This window comes from Aegilops tauschii, chromosome 3, assembly GCF_002575655.3.
Source record: "Aegilops tauschii subsp. strangulata cultivar AL8/78 chromosome 3, Aet v6.0, whole genome shotgun sequence".
Lineage (NCBI taxonomy): Eukaryota > Viridiplantae > Streptophyta > Magnoliopsida > Poales > Poaceae > Aegilops > Aegilops tauschii.
In genome coordinates, this window is record NC_053037.3 from 149,818,333 (window position 1) to 149,836,998 (window position 18,666).

The window sequence follows — 18,666 nt, forward strand, 5'->3', positions numbered from 1 at the left end:
GGAGCGGCGGCGGGCGTGCGGGCGGCGGACGGCGCGGGCCTGGAGGGCCGGCGACGGGCCTGCGGGCCGGCGGCGGGGCGAGACGGAGGCGGGCCACGTGGCGCTCGCGGGTTGGCCGGGCGGCGCGGCGGACGTGTCCGGCGCGGGCGGACGCGTCCGGCGCGGCGCGGAGGAAGAGGGTTAGGGCTTGGTCTGCAAATGTATATCGGGATGTCCACCTATAAATAGGTAGAGGGAGCTAGGAGACTCCAAATGAGGTGCGGTTTTCGCCCACACGATCGTGATCGAACGACCTAGAGCATGGAAGAGAGTTTGGTGGGTTTTGGGCGGGTTTTGGAGGGGGTTTTTGCTGGACAATCAAATGGACATTGCGGAGGCCCGGTTAACCGTTGGAGTACCAAACGACCTCCGAATGGAACGAAACTTGACCGGTAGATTCCGGGTGGTATATTAAAGCCACTTGTCAAGCCTCGGTCCACTCCGAGAAAGTTTGACACACGCACACGAAAGAAAACTAGAGGGGTGCACCGGAGGAGATAGGAGCGCCGGATTGGAAAACGGACAACGGGGAAAATGCTCGGATGCATGAGACGAACACGTATGCGAATGCAATGCACATGATGATATGATATGAAAATGCATGATATGACAAAATACAAAACGAAAGACAAAACCCAACAACGGAGGGAAAAACATATCACATAGCCGGAAATGGCAAGAGTCGGAGTTACAAATATGGCAAGTTACATGCGGGGTGTTACACTGGGAGGCCGAGACAGGAACGAGCCGGAGTAGGCGACAACACGGCGTGCCGCGTCATCGCATGCGGAGGCGAGTCCGTCACTTCCGTGACCCCACTATCTATCTTAGGGTTTTTAGGGTTTTGGGTGCGTGCGGTGGGGGTGGAAATAGAATAACCGCATTGCGTCCTGTCAAATCCTAGCGCGCAGCAATGCGGTAGCGCGAGGCCGAGCAGGGGGGAGGGGGGGTCAGGACCCCCTCCCTCCCCTGTGAGGCCGAGACAGGAACAAGTCGGAGCAGGCGACGACGCGGCGTTCCGCGTCGTCGCATGCGGAAGCGAGTCCGTCACATCCGTGACCCCACTATCTATCTTAGGGTTTTTAGGGTTTAGGGTGCGTGCGGTGGGGGTGGAAACAGAATAACCGCATTGCGTCCTGTCAAATCCTAGCGCGCAGCAATGCGGTAGCGCGAGGCCGAGCAGGGGGGACCCCCCTCCCCTCCCCTGCGAGGCCGAGACAGGAACGAGGCGGAGCAGGCGACGACGCGGCGTGCCGTGTCGTCGCATGTGGAGGCGAGTCCGTCACATCCGTGACCCCACTATCTATCTGTTGCGGAACGTAGTAATTTCAAAAAAATTTCCTACGCACACGCAAGATCATGGTGATGCATAGCAACGGGAGGGGAGAGTGTTGTCCACGTACCCTCGTAGACCGACAGCGGAAGCGTTATCACAACGCGGTTGATGTAGTCGTACGTCTTCACGATCCGACCGATCAAGTACCGAACGTACGGCACCTCCGAGTTCTACACACGTTCAGCTCGATGACGTCCCTCGAACTCCGATCCAGCCGAGTGCTGAGGGAGAGTTTCGTCAGCACGACGGCGTGGTGACGATGATGATGTTCCACCGACGCAGGGCTTCGCCTAAGCTCCGCAACGGTATTATCAAGGTGTAATTTGGTGGAGGGGGGCACCGCACACGGCTAAGAGATCTCAAGGATCAATTGTTGTGTCTATGGGGTGCTCCCCTGCCCCCGTATATAAAGGAGCAAGGAGGAGGCAGCCGGCCAAGGGAGAGGCGCGCCAAAGGGGGGAGTCCTACTCCCACCGGGAGTAGGACTCCTCCTTTCCTTGTGGGAGTAGGAGAAGGGAAGGGGGAAGGAGAAAGAAGGAAGGGGCACCCCCCTCCCTAGTCCAATTCGGACTAGCCCATGGGGAGGGGTGCGGCCACCCTTTGGGGTCTTTCTCTCCTTTCCCGTATGGCCCATTAAGGCCCAATACGAATTCCCGTAACTCTCCGGTACTCCGAAAAATACCCGAATCACTCGGAACCTTTTCGAAGTCCGAATATAGTCGTCCAATATATCGATCTTTACGTCTCGACCATTTCGAGACTCCTCGTCATGTCCCCGATCTCATCCGGGACTCCGAACTCCTTCGGTACATCAACATACATAAACTCATAATAAAACTGTCATCGTAACTTTAAGCGTGCGGACCCTTCGGGTTCGAGAACTACGTAGACATGACCGAGACACCTCTCCGGTCAATAACCAATAGCGGGATGCCCATATTGGCTCCCACATATTCTACGAAGATCTTTATCGGTCAGACCGCATAACCACATACGTTGTTCCCTTTGTCATCGGTATGTTACTTGCCCGAGATTCGATCGTCGGTATCTCGATACCTAGTTCAATCTCGTTACCGGCAAGTATCTTTACTCGTTCCATAATACATCATCCCGTAACTAACTCATTAGTCACAATGCTTGCAAGGCTTATAGTGATGTGCATTACCGAGTGGGCCCAGAGATACCTCTCCGATAATCGGAGTGACAAATCCTAATCTCGAAATACGCCAACCCAACAAGTACCTTTGGAGACACCTGTAGAGCACCTTTATAATCACCCAGTTACGTTGTGACGTTTGGTAGCACACAAAGTGTTCCTCCGGTAAACGGGAGTTGCATAATCTCATAGTCATAGGAACATGTATAAGTCATGAAGAAAGCAATAGCAACATACTAAACGATCGGGTGCTAAGCTAACGTAATGGGTCATGTCAATCACGTCATTCTCCTAATGAGGTGATCCCGTTAATCAAATGACAACTCATGTCTATGGCTAGGAAACATAACCATCTTTGATTAACGAGCTAGTTAAGCAGAGGCATACTAGTGACACTCTGTTTGTCTATGTATTCACACATGTATTATGTTTCCGGTTAATACAATTCTAGCATGAATAATAAACATTTATCATGATATAAGGAAATATATATAATACTTTATTTATTGCCTCTAGGGCATATTTCCTTCAGTCTCCCACTTGCACTAGAGTCAATAATCTAGTTCACATCGCTATGTGATTTAACATCAATAATTCACATCACCATGTGATTAACACCCATAGTTCACATCTCTATGTGACCAACACTCAAAGGGTTTACTAGAGTCAATAATCTAGTTCACATCGCTATGTGATTAACACCCAAAGAGTACTAAGGTGTGATCATGTTTTGATTGTGAGATAATTTTAGTCAACGGGTCTGTCATATTCAGATCCGTAAGTATTTTGCAAATTTCTATGTCTACAATGCTCTGCACGGAGCTACTCTAGCTAATTGCTCCCACTTTCAATATGTATCTAGACCGAGACTTAGAGTCATCTAGATTTAGTGTCAAAACTTGCATCGACGTAACACTTTACGACGAACCTTTTGTCACTTCCATAATCGAGAAACATATCCTTATTCCACTAAGGATAATTTTGACCGCTGTCCAGTGATCTACTCCTAGATCACTATTGTACTCCTTTGCCAAAATCAGTGTAGGGTATACAATATATCTGGTACACAGCATGGCATACTTTATAGAACCTATGGCCAAGGCATAGGGAATGACTTTCATTCTCTTTCTATCTTCTGCCGTGGTCGGGCTTTGAGTCTTACTCAATTTCACACCTTGTAACACAGGCAAGAACTCTTTCTTTTGACTGTTCTATTTTGAACTACAAAATCTTGTTAAGGTATGTACTCATTGAAAAAACTTATCAAGCGTTTTGATCTATCTCTATAGATCTTGATGCTCAATATGTAAGCAGCTTCACCGAGGTCTATCTTTGAAAAACTTCTTTCAAACACTCCTTTATGCTTTGCAGAATAATTCTACATTATTTCCGATCAACAATATGTCATTCACATATACTTATCAGAAATGCTGTAGTGCTCCCACTCACTTTCTTGTAAATACAGGCTTCACCGCAAGTCTGTATAACACTATATTCTTTGATAAACTTATCAAAGTGTATATTCCAACTCCGAGATGCTTGCACCAGTCCATAGATGGATCGGTGGAGCTTGCATATTTTGTTAGCACCTTTAGGACTGACAAAACCTTCTGGTTGCATCATATACAACTCTTCTTTAATAAATCCATTAAGGAATGTAGTTTTGTTTATCCATTTGCCATATTTCATAAAATGCGGCAATTGCTAACATGATTCAGACAGACTTAAGCATAGATACGAGTGAGAAACTCTCATCGTAGTCAACATCTTGAACTTGTCGAAAACCTTTTTGCGACAATTCTAGCTTTGTAGATAGTGACACTACTATCAACATCCGTCTTCCTCTTAAAGATCCATTTATTCTCAATGATTCGCCGATCATTGGGCAAGTCAATCAAAGTCCATACTTTGTTCTTATACATGGATCTCATCTCAGATTTCATGGCCTCAAGCCATTTTGCGGAATCTGGGCTCATCATCGCTTCCTCATAGTTCGTAGGTTCGACATGGTCTAGTAACATAACCTCCAGAAGAGGATTACCATACCACTCTGGTGCGGATCTTACTCTGCTTTACCTACGAGGTTTGGTAGTAACTTGATCTGAAGTTACATGATCATCATCATTAACTTCCTCACTAATTGGTGTAGGAGTCACGGGAACAGATTTCTGTGATGAACTACTTTCCAATAAGGGAGCAGGTACAGTTACCTCATCAAGTTCTACTTTCCTCCCACTCACATCTTTCGAGAGAAACTCCTTCTCTAGAAAGGATCCATACTAAGCAACGAATGTCTTGCCTTCGGATCTGTGATAGAAGGTGTACCCAACTGTCTCCTTTGGGTATCCTATGAAGACACATTTCTCCGATTTAGGTTTGAGCTTATCAGGATGAAACTTTTTCACATAAGCATCGCAACCCCAAACTTTAAGAAACGACAACTTTGGTTTCTTGCCAAACCACAGTTCATAAGGCGTCGTCTCAACGGATTTTGATGGTGCCCTATTTAACGTGAATGTCGCTGTCTCTAATGCATAACCCCAAAACGATAGTGGTAAATTGGTAAGAGACATCATAGATTGCACTATATCCAATAAAGTACGGTTATGACGTTCGGACACACCATTATGCTGTGGTGTTCAAGGTGGCGTGAGTAGTGAAACTATTTCACATTGTTTTAACTGAAGGCCAAACTCGTAACTAAAATACTCTTCTCCACGATCAAATCGTAGAAACTTTATTTTCTTGTTACGATGATTTTCGCTTCACTCTGAAATTATATGAACTTTTCAAATGTTTCAGACTTCTGTTTCATTAAGTAGATATACCCATATCTGCTCAAATCATCTATGAAGGTCAGAAAATAATGATACCTGCTACGAGCCTCAATATTCATTGGACCACATACATCCGTATGTATGATTTCCAACAAATCTGTTGCTCTCTCCATAGTTCCTGAGAACGACGTTTTAGTCATCTTGCCCATGAGGCACGGTTCGCAAGCATCAAGTGATTCATAATCAAGTGATTCCAAAACCCCATCAGTATGGAGTTTCTTCATGCGCTTTACACCAATATGACCTAAACGGCAGTGCCACAAATAGTTTGCACTATCATTATTAACTTTGCTTCTTTTGGCTTCAATATTATGATTATATGTATCACTACGATCGAGATCCAACAAACCATTTTCGTTGGTGTGTATGACCATAGAAGGTTTTTATTCATGTAAACAGAACAACAATTGTCCTCTAACTTAAATGAATAACCGTATTGCAATAAACATGATCAAATCATATTCATGCTCAACGCAAACACCAAATAACACTTATTTAGTTTCAACACTAATCCCGAAAGTATAGGGAGTGTGCGATGATGTTCATATCAATCTTGGAACTACTTCCAACACACATCGTCACCTCGCCTTTTACTAGTCTCTGTTTATTCTGCAACTCCCGTTTTCGAGTTACTACTCTTTAGCAACTGAACTAGTATCAAATACTGAGGGGTTGCTATAAACATTAGTAAGTACACATCAATAACATGTATATCCAATATACCTTTGTTCACTTTGCCATCCTTCTTATCCACCAAATACTTGGGGCAGTTCCGCCTCCAGTGACCAGTCCCTTTGCAGTAGAAGCACTTAGTCTCAGGCTTAGGTACAGACTTGGGCTTCTTCACTTGAGTAGCAACTTGCTTGCCATTCTTTTTGAAGTTCCCCTTCTTCCCTTTGCCCTTTTCTTGAAACTAGTGGTCTCGTCAACCATCAACACTTGATGTTTTTCATGATTTCTACCTTCGTCGATTTCAGCATCACGAAGAGCTCGGGAATTACTTTCGTCATCCCTTGCATACTATAGTTCATCACGAAGTTCTACTAACTTGGTGATGGTGACTAGAGAATTCTGTCAATCACTATTTTATCTGGAAGATAAACTCCCACTTGATTCAAGCGATTGTAGTACCCAGACAATCTGAGTACATGCTCACTAGTTGAGCGATTCTCCTCCATCTTTTGCTATAGAACTTGTTGGAGATTTCATATCTCTCAACTCGGGTATTTGCTTGAAATATTAACTTCAACTCCTGGAACATCTTATATGTTCCATGACGTTCAAAACATCTTTGAAGTCCCGATTCTAAGCTGTTAAGCATGGTGCACTAAACTATCAAGTAGTCATCATATTGAGCTAGCCAAACGTTCATAACGTCTGCATCTGCTCCTGCAATAGGTCTGTCACCTAGCGGTGCATCAAGGACATAATTTTTCTGTGCAGCAATGAGGATAATCCTCAGATCACGGATCCAATCCGCATCATTGCTACTAACATCTTTCAACATAATTTTTCTCTAGGAACATATCAAAAATAAACAGGGAAGCAACAACGCGAGCTATTGATCTACAACATAATTTGCAAAATACTATCAGGACTAAGTTTATGATAAATTTAAGTTCAATTAATCATATTACTTAAGAACTCCCACGTAGATAGACATCCCTCTAATCATCTAAGTGATTACGTGATCCAAAGCAACTAAACCATGTCCGATTAACACGTGAGATGGAATAGTTTCAATGGTGAACATCACTATGTTGATCATATCTTCTATATGATTCACGCTCGACCTTTCGGTCTCTGTGTTCCGAGGCCATATCTGTACATATGCTAGGCTCATCAAGTTTAACCTGAGTATTCCGCGTGTGCAACTGTTTTGCACCCGTTGTATTTGAACGTAGAGCCTATCACACCCGATTAACACGTGGTGTCTCAGCACGAAGAACTTTCGCAACGGTGCATACTTAGGGAGAACACTTTTGTCTTGAAATTTTAGTGAGAGATCATCTTATAATGCTACCGTCAAACAAAGCAAGATAAGATGCATAAAGGATTAACATCACATGCAATCAATATAAGTGATATGATATGGCCATCATCATCTTGTGCTTGTGATCTCCATCTCCGAAGCACCGTGCTTGTGATCTCCATCTCCGAAGCACCGTCATGATCACCATCGTCACCGGCTCGACACCTTGATCTCCATCGTAGTATCGTTGTCGTCTCGCCTACTTATTGATTTTACGACTATTGCTACCGCTTAGTGATAAAGTAAAACTATTACATGGCGATTGCATCTCATACAATAAAGCGACAACCATATGGCTCCTGCCAGTTGCCGATAACTTGATTACAAAACATGATCATCTCATACAACACATTATATCACATCATGTCTTGACCATATCACATCACAACATGCCCTGCAAAAACAAGTTAGACGTCCTCTACTTTGTTGTTGCAAGTTTTACGTGGCTGCTACGGGCTTAGCAAGAACCGTTCTTACCTATGCATCAAAACCACAACGATAGTTTGTCAAGTTGGTGCTATTTTAACCTTCGCAAGGACCGGGCGTAGCCACACTCGGTTCAACTAAAGTGAGAGAGACAGACACCCGCCAGTCACCTTTAAGCAACGAGTGCTCCAAACGGTGAAACCAGTCTCGCATAAGCGTACGCGTAATGTCGGTCCGGGCCGCTTCATCTCACAATACCGCTGAACCAAAGTATGACATGCTGGTAAGCAGTATGACTTATATCGCCCACAACTCATTTGTGTTCTACTCGTGCATAGCATCAACGCATAAAAACAGGCTCGGATGCCACTGTTGGGGAACGTAGTAATTTCAAAAAAATTTCCTACGCACACGCAAGATCATGGTGATGCATAGCAACGGGAGGGGAGAGTGTTGTCCACGTACCCTCGTAGACCGACAGCGGAAGCGTTATCACAACGCGGTTGATGTAGTCGTACGTCTTCACGATCCGACCGATCAAGTACCGAACGTACGGCACCTCCGAGTTCTACACACGTTCAGCTCGATGACGTCCCTCGAACTCCGATCCAGCCGAGTGCTGAGGGAGAGTTTCGTCAGCACGACGGCGTGGTGACGATGATGATGTTCCACCGACGCAGGGCTTCGCCTAAGCTCCGCAACGGTATTATCAAGGTGTAATTTGGTGGAGGGGGGCACCGCACACGGCTAAGAGATCTCAAGGATCAATTGTTGTGTCTATGGGGTGCTCCCCTGCCCCCGTATATAAAGGAGCAAGGAGGAGGCAGCCGGCCAAGGGAGAGGCGCGCCAAAGGGGGGAGTCCTACTCCCACCGGGAGTAGGACTCCTCCTTTCCTTGTGGGAGTAGGAGAAGGGAAGGGGGAAGGAGAAAGAAGGAAGGGGGCGCCCCCCTCCCTAGTCCAATTCGGACTAGCCCATGGGGAGGGGTGCGGCCACCCTTTGGGGTCTTTCTCTCCTTTCCCGTATGGCCCATTAAGGCCCAATACGAATTCCCGTAACTCTCCGGTACTCCGAAAAATACCCGAATCACTCGGAACCTTTCCGAAGTCCGAATATAGTCGTCCAATATATCGATCTTTACGTCTCGACCATTTCGAGACTCCTCGTCATGTCCCCGATCTCATCCGGGACTCCGAACTCCTTCGGTACATCAACATACATAAACTCATAATAAAACTGTCATCGTAACTTTAAGCGTGCGGACCCTTCGGGTTCGAGAACTATGTAGACATGACCGAGACACCTCTCCGGTCAATAACCAATAGCGGGACCTGGATGCCCATATTGTCTCCCACATATTCTACGAAGATCTTTGTCGGTCAGACCGCATAACAACATACGTTGTTCCCTTTGTCATCGGTATGTTACTTGCCCGAGATTCGATCGTCGGTATCTCGATACCTAGTTCAATCTCGTTACCGGCAAGTCTCTTTACTCGTTCCATAATACATCATACCTTAACTAACTCATTAGTCACAATGCTTGCAAGGCTTATAGTGATGTGCATTACCGAGTGGGCCCAGAGATACCTCTCCGACAATCGGAGTGACAAATCCTAATCTCGAAATACGCCAACCCAACAAGTACCTTTGGAGACACCTGTAGAGCACCTTTATAATCACCCAGTTACGTTGTGACGTTTGGTAGCACACAAAGTGTTCCTCCGGTAAACAGGAGTTGCATAATCTCATAGTCATAGGAACATGTATAAGTCATGAAGAAAGCAATAGCAACATACTAAACGATCGGGTGCTAAGCTAACGTAATGGGTCATGTCAATCACGTCATTCTCCTAATGAGGTGATCCCGTTAATCAAATGACAACTCATGTCTATGGCTAGGAAACATAACCATCTTTGATTAACGAGCTAGTTAAGCAGAGGCATACTAGTGACACTCTGTTTGTCTATGTATTGACACATGTATTATGTTTCCGGTTAATACAATTCTAGCATGAATAATAAACATTTATCATGATATAAGGAAATATATATAATACTTTATTTATTGCCTCTAGGGCATATTTCCTTCACTATCTTAGGGTTTTTAGGGTTTAGGGTGCGTGCGGTGGGGGTGGAAACAGAATAACCGCATTCCGTCCTGTCAAATCCTAGCGCGTAGCAATGCGGTAGCGCGAGGTCGAGCAGGGGGGACCTCCCCTCCCCCCTGCGAGGCCGAGACAGTAACGAGCCGGAGCAGGCGACGACACGGTGTGCCGCGTCGTCGCATGCGGAAGCGAGTCCGTCACATCCGTGACCCCACTATCTATCTTAGGGTTTTTAGGGTTTAGGGTGCGTGCGGTGGGGGTGGAAACAGAATAACTGCATTGCGTCCTGTAAAATCCTAGCGCGCAGCAATGCGGTAGCGCGAGGCCGAGCAGGGGGGACCCCCCTCCCCCCCAGCGAGGCCGAGACAGGAACAAGCCGGAGCAGGCGACGACATGGCATGCCGCGTCGTCGCATGCGGAGGCGAGTCCGTCACATCCGTGAGCCAACTATCTATCTTAGGGTTTTTAGGGTTTAGGGTGCGTGCGGTGGGGGTGGAAACAGAATAACCGCATTGCGTCCTGACAAATCCTAGCGCGCAGCAATGCGGTAGCGCGAGGCCGAGCAGGGGGGACCCCCTCCCCCCTGGGATGCCGAGACAGGAATGAGCCGGAGTAGGCGACAACACGGCGTGCCGCGTCGTCGCATGCGGAGGCGAGTCCGTCTCTTCCGTGACCCCACTATCTATCTTAGGGTTTTTAAGGTTTTGGGTGCGTGCGGTGGGGGTGGAAATCGAATAACCGCATTGCGTCCTGTCAAATCCTAGCGCGCAGCAATGCGGTAGCGCGAGGCCGAGCAGGGGGGAGGGGGGTCAGGACCCCCTCCCCTCCCCTGTGAGGCTGAGACAGGAACAAGCCGGAGCAGGCGACGACGCGGCGTGCCGCGTCGTCGCATGCGGAGGTGAGTCCGTCAAATCCGTGACCCCACTATCTCTCTAAGGGTTTTTAGGGTTTAGGGTGCGTGCGGTGGGGGTGGAAACAGAATAACCGCATTGCGTCCTGTCAAATCCTAGCGCGCAGCAATGCGGTAGCGCGAGGCCGAGCAGGGGGGACCCCCCTTCCATTCCCCTGCGAGGCCAAGACAGGAACGAGCCGGAGCAGGCGACGACGCGGCGTGCCGTGTCGTCGCATGTGGAGGCGAGTCCGTCACATCCGTGACCCCACTATCTATCTTAGGGTTTTTAGGGTTTAGGGTGCGTGCGGTGGGGGTGGAAACAGAATAACCGCATTCCGTCCTGTCAAATCCTAGCGCGTAGCAATGCGGTAGCGCGAGGTCGAGCAGGGGGGACCTCCCCTCCCCCCTGCGAGGCCGAGACAGGAACGAGCCGGAGCAGGCGACGACACGGCATGCCGCGTCGTCGCATGCGGAAGCGAGTCCGTCACATCCGTGACCCAACTATCTATCTTAGGGTTTTTAGGGTTTAGGGTGCGTGCGGTGGGGGTGGAAACAGAATAACTGCATTGCGTCCTGTCAAATCCTAGCGCGCAGCAATGCGGTAGCGCGAGGCAGAGCAGGGGGGACCCCCCTCCCCCCCAGCGAGGCCGAGACAGGAACGAGCCGGAGCAGGCGACGACATGGCGTGCCACGTCGTCGCATGCGGAGGCGAGTCCGTCACATCCGTGAGCCCACTATCTATCTTAGGGTTTTTAGGGTTTAGGGTGCGTGCGGTGGGGGTGGAAACAGAATAACCGCATTGCGTCCTGTCAAATCCTAGCGCGCAGCAATGCGATAGCGCGAGGCCGAGCAGGGGGGACCCCCCTCCCCCCCAGCGAGGCCGAGACAGGAACAAGCCGGAGCAGGCGACGACATGGCATGCCGCGTCGTCGCATGCGGAGGCGAGTCCGTCACATCCTAGCGCGTAGCAATGCGGTAGCGCGAGGCCGAGCAGGGGGGACCACCCCTCCCTGTTGCGAGGCCAAGACAGGAATGAGCCGGAGTAGGCGAAGACACGGCGTGCCGCGTCGTCGCATGCGGAGGCGAGTCCGTCACATCCGTGACCCCACTATCTATCTTAAGGTTTTTAGGGTTTAGGGTGCGGGCGGTGGGGGTGGAAATAGAATAAACGCATTGCGTCCTGTCAAATCCTAGCGCGCAGCAATGCGGTAGCGCGAGGCCTAGCAGGGGGACCCCCCTCCCCCTGCGAGGCCGACACAGGAACGAGCCGGAGCAGGCGACGACACGGCGTGCCGCGTCGTCGCATCTGGAGGCGAGTCCGTCACATCCGTGACCCCACTATCTATCTTAGGGTTTTTAGGGTGCGTGCGGTGGGGGTGGAAACAGAATAACCGCATTCCGTCCTGTCAAATCCTAGCGCGTAGCAATGCGGTAGCACGAGGTCGAGCAGGGGGGACCTCCCCTCCCCCCTGCGAGGCCGAGACAGTAACGAGCCGGAGCAGGCGACGACACGGTGTGCCGCGTCGTCGCATGCGGAAGCGAGTCCGTCACATCCGTGACCCCACTATCTATCTTAGGGTTTTTAGGGTTTAGGGTGCGTGCGGTGGGGGTGGAAACAGAATAACTGCATTGCGTCCTGTAAAATCCTAGCGCGCAGCAATGCGGTAGCGCGAGGCCGAGCAGGGGGGACCCCCCTCCCCCCCAGCGAGGCCGAGACAGGAACAAGCCGGAGCAGGCGACGACATGGCATGCCGCGTCGTCGCATGCGGAGGCGAGTCCGTCACATCCGTGAGCCAACTATCTATCTTAGGGTTTTTAGGGTTTAGGGTGCGTGCGGTGGGGGTGGAAACAGAATAACCGCATTGCGTCCTAACAAATCCTAGCGCGCAGCAATGCGGTAGCGCGAGGCCGAGCAGGGGGGACCCCCTCCCCCCTGGGATGCCGAGACGGGAATGAGCCGGAGTAGGCGACAACACGGCGTGCCGCATCGTCGCATGCGGAGGCGAGTCCGTCACTTCCGTGACCCCACTATCTATCTTAGGGTTTTTAAGGTTTTGGGTGCGTGCGGTGGGGGTGGAAATCGAATAACCGCATTGCGTCCTGTCAAATCCTAGCGCGCAGCAATGCGGTAGCGCGAGGCCGAGCAGGGGGGAGGGGGGTCAGGACCCCCTCCCCTCCCCTGTGAGGCTGAGACAGGAACAAGCCGGAGCAGGCGACGACGCGGCGTGCCGCGTCGTCGCATGCGGAGGTGAGTCCGTCACATCCGTGACCCCACTATCTCTCTAAGGGTTTTTAGGGTTTAGGGTGCGTGCGGTGGGGGTGGAAACAGAATAACCGCATTGCGTCCTGTCAAATCCTAGCGCGCAGCAATGCGGTAGCGCGAGGCCGAGCAGGGGGGACCCCCCTTCCATTCCCCTGCGAGGCCGAGACAGGAACGAGCCGGAGCAGGCGACGACGCGGCGTGCCGTGTCGTCGCATGTGGAGGCGAGTCCGTCACATCCGTGACCCCACTATCTATCTTAGGCTTTTTAGGGTTTAGGGTGCGTGCGGTGGGGGTGGAAACAGAATAACCGCATTCCGTCCTGTCAAATCCTAGCGCGTAGCAATGCGGTAGCGCGAGGTCGAGCAGGGGGGACCTCCCCTCCCCCCTGCGAGGCCGAGACAGGAACGAGCCGGAGCAGGCGACGACACGGCGTGCCGCGTCGTCGCATGCGGAAGCGAGTCCGTCACATCCGTGACCCAACTATCTATCTTAGGGTTTTTAGGGTTTAGGGTGCGTGCGGTGGGGGTGGAAACAGAATAACTGCATTGCGTCCTGTCAAATCCTAGCGCGCAGCAATGCGGTAGCGCGAGGCCGAGCAGGGGGGACCCCCCTCCCCCCCAGCGAGGCCGAGACAGGAACGAGCCGGAGCAGGCGACGACATGGCGTGCCACGTCGTCGCATGCGGAGGCGAGTCCGTCACATCCGTGAGCCCACTATCTATCTTAGGGTTTTTAGGGTTTAGGGTGCGTGCGGTGGGGGTGGAAACAGAATAACCGCATTGCGTCCTGTCAAATCCTAGCGCGCAGCAATGCGATAGCGCGAGGCCGAGCAGGGGGGACCCCCCTCCCCCCCAGCGAGGCCGAGACAGGAACAAGCCGGAGCAGGCGACGACATGGCATGCCGCGTCGTCGCATGCGGAGGCGAGTCCGTCACATCCTACCGCGTAGCAATGCGGTAGCGCGAGGCCGAGCAGGGGGGACCACCCCTCCCCGTTGCGAGGCCAAGACAGGAATGAGCCGGAGTAGGCGAAGACACGGCGTGCCGCGTCGTCGCATGCGGAGGCGAGTCCGTCACATCCGTGACCCCACTATCTATCTTAGGGTTTTTAGGGTTTAGGGTGCGGGCGGTGGGGGTGGAAATAGAATAAACGCATTGCGTCCTGTCAAATCCTAGCGCGCAGCAATGCGGTAGCGCGAGGCCGAGCAGGGGGACCCCCCTCCCCCTGCGAGGCCGACACAGGAACGAGCCGGAGCAGGCGACGACACGGCGTGCCGCGTCGTCGCATCTGGAGGCGAGTCCGTCACATCCGTGACCCCACTATCTATCTTAGGGTTTTTAGGGTTTAGGGTGCGTGCGGTGGGGGTGGAAACAGAATAACCTCATAGCGTCATGTCAAATCCTAGCGCGCAGCAATACGGTAGCGCGAGGCCGAGCAGGGGGGAGGGTGGGTCGGGACCCCCTCCCCTCCCCCTGTGAGGCCGAGACGGGAACGAGCCGGAGCAGGCGACGACGCGGCGTGCCGCGTCGTCGCATGCGGAGGCGAGTCCGTCACATCCATGACCCCACTATCTATCTTAGGGTTTTTGGGGTTTAGGGTGCGTGCGGTGGGGGTGGAAACCGAATAATTGCATTGCATGCTGTCAAATCCAAGCGCGCAGCAATGCGGTAGCGCGAGGCCGAGGAGGGGGGTCAGGACCCGCCCTCCCCTCCCCCTGCGAGGCCGATACAAGAACGAGCCGGAGCAGGCGTCGACGCGGCGTGCCGCGTCGTCGCATGTGGAGGCGAGTCCGTCACATCCGTGACCCCACTATCTATCTTAGGGTTTTTAGTGTCTAGGGTGCGTGCGGTGGGGGTGGAAACAGAATAACCGCATTGCGTCCTATCAAATCCTAGCGCGCAGCAATGCGGTAGCGCGAGGCCGAGCAGGGGGACCCCCCTCCCCCCTGCGAGGCCGAGACAGGAACGAGCCGGAGCAGGCGACGACATGGCATGCCGCGTCGTCGCATGCGGAGGCGAGTCCGTCACATCAATGAGCCCACTATCTATCTTAGGGTTTTTAGGGTTTAGGGTGCGTGCGGTGGGGGTGGAAACAGAATAACCGCATTGCGTCCTGTCAAATCCTAGCGTGCAGCAATGCGGTAGCGCGAGGCCGAGCAGGGGGACCCCCTCCCCCCTGCGAGGCGGAGACAGGAACGAGCCGGAGCAGGCGACGACACCGCGTGCCGTGTCATCGCATCCGGAGGCGAGTCCGTCACATCCGTGACCCCACCATCTATCTTAGGGTTTTTAGGGTTTAGGGTGCGTGCGGTGGGGGTGGAAACAGAATAACCGCATTGCGTCCTGACAAATCCTAGTGCGCAGCAATGCGACAGCGCGAGGCCGAGCAGGGGGAGGGGGTCGGGACCCCCTCCCCTCCCCCTGCGAGGCCGAGACAGGAACGAGCCGGAGCAGGCGGCGACGCGGCGTGCCACATCGTCGCATGTGGAGGCGAGTCCGTCAAATCCATGACCCCACTATCTATCTTAGGATTTTTAGGGTTTAGGGTGCGTGCGGTGGGGGTGGAAACAGAATAACCGCATTGCGTCCTGTCAAATCCTAGCGCGCAGCAATGCGATAGCGCGAGGCCGAGCAGGGGGGACCCCCCTCCCCCCCAGCGAGGCCGAGACAGGAACAAGCCGGAGCAGGCGACGACATGGCATGCCGCGTCGTCGCATGCGGAGGCGAGTCCGTCACATCCTACCGCGTAGCAATGCGGTAGCGCGAGGCCGAGCAGGGGGGACCACCCCTCCCCGTTGCGAGGCCAAGACAGGAATGAGCCGGAGTAGGCGAAGACACGGCGTGCCGCGTCGTCGCATGCGGAGGCGAGTCCGTCACATCCGTGACCCCACTATCTATCTTAGGGTTTTTAGGGTTTAGGGTGCGGGCGGTGGGGGTGGAAATAGAATAAACGCATTGCGTCCTGTCAAATCCTAGCGCGCAGCAATGCGGTAGCGCGAGGCCGAGCAGGGGGACCCCCCTCCCCCTGCGAGGCCGACACAGGAACGAGCCGGAGCAGGCGACGACACGGCGTGCCGCGTCGTCGCATCTGGAGGCGAGTCCGTCACATCCGTGACCCCACTATCTATCTTAGGGTTTTTAGGGTTTAGGGTGCGTGCGGTGGGGGTGGAAACAGAATAACCTCATAGCGTCATGTCAAATCCTAGCGCGCAGCAATACGGTAGCGCGAGGCCGAGCAGGGGGGAGGGTGGGTCGGGACCCCCTCCCCTCCCCCTGTGAGGCCGAGACGGGAACGAGCCGGAGCAGGCGACGACGCGGCGTGCCGCATCGTCGCATGCGGAGGCGAGTCCGTCACATCCATGACCCCACTATCTATCTTAGGGTTTTTAGGGTTTAGGGTGCGTGCGGTGGGGGTGGAAACCGAATAATTGCATTGCATGCTGTCAAATCCAAGCGCGCAGCAATGCGGTAGCGCGAGGCCGAGGAGGGGGGTCAGGACCCGCCCTCCCCTCCCCCTGCGAGGCCGATACAAGAACGAGCCGGAGCAGGCGTCGACGCGGCGTGCCGCGTCGTCGCATGTGGAGGCGAGTCCGTCACATCCGTGACCCCACTATCTATCTTAGGGTTTTTAGTGTCTAGGGTGCGTGCGGTGGGGGTGGAAACAGAATAACCGCATTGCGTCCTATCAAATCCTAGCGCGCAGCAATGCGGTAGCGCGAGGCCGAGCAGGGGGACCCCCCTCCCCCCTGCGAGGCCGAGACAGGAACGAGCCGGAGCAGGCGACGACATGGCATGCCGCGTCGTCGCATGCGGAGGCGAGTCCGTCACATCAATGAGCCCACTATCTATCTTAGGGTTTTTAGGGTTTAGGGTGCGTGCGGTGGGGGTGGAAACAGAATAACCGCATTGCGTCCTGTCAAATCCTAGCGTGCAGCAATGCGGTAGCGCGAGGCCGAGCAGGGGGACCCCCTCCCCCCTGCGAGGCGGAGACAGGAACGAGCCGGAGCAGGCGACGACACCGCGTGCCGTGTCATCGCATCCGGAGGCGAGTCCGTCACATCCGTGACCCCACCATTTATCTTAGGGTTTTTAGGGTTTAGGGTGCGTGCGGTGGGGGTGGAAACAGAATAACCGCATTGCGTCCTGACAAATCCTAGTGCGCAGCAATGCGACAGCGCGAGGCCGAGCAGGGGGAGGGGGTCGGGACCCCCTCCCCTCCCCCTGCGAGGCCGAGACAGGAACGAGCCGGAGCAGGCGGCGACGCGGCGTGCCACATCGTCGCATGTGGAGGCGAGTCCGTCAAATCCATGACCCCACTATCTATCTTAGGGTTTTTAGGGTTTAGGGTGCGTGCGGTGGGGGTGGAAACAGAATAACCGCATTGCGTCCTGTCAAATCCTAGCGCGCAGCAATGCGGTAGCGCGAGGCCGAGCAGGGGGGGACCACCCTCCCCCCTTCGAGGCCGAGACAGGAACGAGCCGGAGTAGGCGACGACACGGCGTGTCGCGTCGTCGCATGTGGAGGCGAGTCCGTCACGTCCGTGACCCCACTATCTATCTTAGGGTTTTTAGGGTTTAGGTTGCGTGCCGTGGGGGTGGAAAAAGAATAACGACATTGCGTCCTGTCAAATCCTAGCGCACAGCAATGCGGTAGCGCGAGGCCAAGCAGGGGGGAGGGGGGGTCGGGACCCCCCTCCCCTCCCCTGTGAGGCCGAGACAGGAACAAGCCGGAGCAGGCGACGACGCGGCGTGCCGAGTCGTCGCATGCGGAGGCGAGTCTGTCACATCCGTGATCCCACTATCTATCTTAGGGTTTTTAGGGTTTAGGGTGCGTGCGGTGGGGTTGGAAACAGAATAACCGCATTGCGTCCTATCAAGTCCTAGCGCGTAGCAATGCAGTAGCGCGAGGCCGAGCACGGGGACCCCCTCCCGCCCTGCGAGGCCGAGGCAGGAATGAGCCGGAGCAGGCGATGAAGCGGCGTACCACATCGTCGCATGTGGAGGCGAGTCCGTCACATCCGTGACCCCACTATCTATCTTAGGGTTTTTAGAGTTTAGGGTGCGGGCGGTGGGGGTGGAAACAGAATAACCGCATTGCGTCCTGTCAAATCCTAGCACGCAGCAATGCGGTAGCGCGAGGCCGAGCAGGGGGGACCCCCTCCCCCCTGCGAGGCCGAGACAGGAACGAGCCGGAGTAGGAGACGACACAGCGTGCCGCGTCGTCGCATGCGGAGGCGAGTCCGTCACATCCGTGACCCCACTATCTATCTTAGGGTTTTTAGGTTTTAGGGTGCGTGCCGTGGGGGTGGAAACAGAATAACCGCATTGCGTCCTGTCAAATCCTAGCACGCAGCAAGGCGGTAGCGCGAGGCCGAGCAGGTGGGACCCCCTCCCCCCTGCGAGGCTGAGACAGGAACGAGCCGAAGCAGGCGACGACACGACGTGCCGCGTCCTCGCATCCGGAGGCGAGTCCGTCACACCCGTGACCCCACTTTCTATCTTAGGGTTTTTAGGGTTTAGGGTGCGTGCGGTGGGGGTGGAAAGAGAATAACCGCATTGCGTCCGGTCAAATCCTAGCGCGC